Source organism: Penaeus monodon, chromosome 14 (genome assembly GCF_015228065.2).
Source record: "Penaeus monodon isolate SGIC_2016 chromosome 14, NSTDA_Pmon_1, whole genome shotgun sequence".
Classification (NCBI taxonomy): domain Eukaryota; kingdom Metazoa; phylum Arthropoda; class Malacostraca; order Decapoda; family Penaeidae; genus Penaeus; species Penaeus monodon.
The window spans coordinates 11,518,124-11,520,623 of NC_051399.1; the positions used below are offsets into that span (position 1 = coordinate 11,518,124).

Here is a 2,500-nt window from a genome sequence, read left to right on the forward strand (position 1 = left end):
ATATATATAATAACAAAATATATAAACAAATATATATATATAATAAACAAATATATAAACAAATATATATATATAAAAACAATATATATAACAAATATATATATAATAAACAAATATATATATATATATATATATATTTATATATATATATATATTTATATATATATATATATATATGAAAAGGGAAACAGCCACAGTAGAAAATGAAACTAAACTGTAACGTTTCGAACTCTTCACGAGTTCCTCCTCAGACGAATAAAGCGAAATGGATGAAGAGGAACTCATGAAGAGTTCGAAACGTTACGGTTTAGTTTCTTTTTCTACTGTGGCTGTTTCCCTTTTCATCTTTGTGTACACGTTACTGTGTTTGTGTTTGTGTTTATATATTTATATATATATATATATATATATATATATATATATATATATATATATATATATATATATATTTATTAAAATTTCATACATACATACATACATACACACACACAAATAAACAGATACATATATATTTATATATATATATATATACATAGATACATATATATTTACATATATATATATATATATATATATATATATTATATATATATATATATATATATATATATATATATATATATATATATATCCATACATACATATATACAACTTATATAATGTGTATGTCATATTCTGCAAGCACAATACACCTTGCAACTAAATGTGGCTACATATATACAGACATACGATACATAGAAACAAACATCCATACATAAAAACAAACTGATAATCAAGGACAATTTAAAAAAAAAAAAAAAAATACAATAAACTAACACACAACTTTCTATAATAACATTGCATTAGGGGTGTTTCCTAGTTGAGGTGTAGATAGGCCACATAGCATTGCTGGAATTTATTGCATGCAAGAACACAGACCTGCAGATTACAATAAGCAATTACAGCTTCTCGATTACTTCTTATACCTAATAGTGTTGTCTATATTTTTTACTCCCATTAATCCAGATTCTCTCTCCCTTTGATTAATATTTGATTTATATTTGTCAATCTTAAATAACCAAATGAACAAACACACAAAAAAGAGATTTTACATTATTTCACTTGTAGGAACATATTCTATTCTATATCAAAATTGTTGTAACTAATAGCAGGATTATGTTTTGTTACACTTGACACTAACATCTATTTTTCTTAAAGATAATATACTTAAAAAAGGGACATATAGGTTTGTAAAATCATTCAAGCCTATAATATGACAATCTAAACATTTATTCTTTTAATACACATTTATATTAAAATCCCTACTATATGAAGCTCAACTATATCAAAAACTTAAAATCAAATGGATATTTGGACATGCAAATTAAAATATCCTTGTAAATAAAAGCTTGTCACTGTAGCTACCTATAAGTCTGCTAACCCCACCCTTTTTAGGCATTTTCCATTTTCCAACACTTTTTGAAACTCAAAGGGTTTCCTTTCACTGATTAAAATACACATTGGCCCATCAGTACTCTCTTTTCCACCTACATACACTTAATTACTTCGTATGACGGAGCTCTTTTGTTACAGCAGCTTGAGGCTGAACCAAGTGACAAGAAAGCTCTGCCCAAATATCCAGCCGCTTTTATAGACACTTTTGGCAAAATGCGAAAGACAGAACCCACAGGCCGAAGGACACGCCCTTTGCAACGATATAATTTGTTGCGTTGACTGTGATGACGGGATGCAACTCACCAAGTCGAGTGTTAATCCCTGTCAAGTCACTCTTCAACTCGGGCCAATCTATCGTCAATTATCACCCTTATAAGACAACTTTCGCCACTCACATGCCTCCTGATTTATCACTACTTACTAATAATCTTGAGTTCCTCGGCGGATAGGAGAGATCGGGGTGGTAATTCCCGTCCCTTGATCAGCTGGTCTTGGAGTGACGGGAGGAAGACACAACACAAATGTTTACTTGTCCTTCTCTTACGTCCCAACTTAACTAAAAGTGGGTTATTTTCCACGTTATTTAAGTCAGATATAACGCTGCTCAATCTTACCTGTAGAAAAGAGTGTAACTGAAGACTTAAAACGAAAATTAAATGCCCAAACGCACTAAAATATCACCAATGACGTTCCTCCCTCAGGATCAACCACACAACAACCCTTCGCCCATTTCCTCCTCCGCCCGCCCCTTAACAATTCTATTCCCTATCTATACACAGACAAATGACGCCTCATTTTTCCCACAGAAAATATAGCCTTTCTTTTTTCTATTCGAACACACACAAGAATAACGCACAAAGACGAGCCAAAAGATCGTAATTAGTGTTTTTCTCTACGTACTACTTTGCATATGCCTCCGCGCAGTGTTGTGAATGTGAGGTCTCGCCAAGGAAGAGAGAAGTCACACGCAGGGGGCGGAGGGGCCCGTAGTGTGTTCTCGGATAAGGCTCAATTTAGCTATCACTTACAGCGTCATTGGCTACGGTCATGAGTCGAGTCTGCGATA

The 2,500-nt window shown here is 32.1% G+C and overlaps 1 protein-coding gene across 6 annotated transcripts in view; it reads right to left on the minus strand.

The window, feature by feature from the left end:
* Window positions 1-2,353, minus strand: part of LOC119580875 (ras-related protein Rab-5B-like) — a 40,038-nt gene extending 37,685 nt beyond the window's left edge. For 2 of the 6 annotated variants that reach the window (XM_037929092.1, XM_037929094.1), the window contains exon 1: window positions 2,049-2,193. The gene's annotated coding sequence lies outside the window, so the exon portion shown is untranslated. Of the gene's footprint in view, window positions 1-1,855; window positions 1,925-2,048; window positions 2,194-2,334 lie in introns of those variants that run through there. The other 4 variants (XM_037929093.1, XM_037929095.1, XM_037929097.1 and 1 more) reach the window with 4 other exon arrangements.
* Window positions 2,354-2,500: the final 147 nt, after the last annotated feature.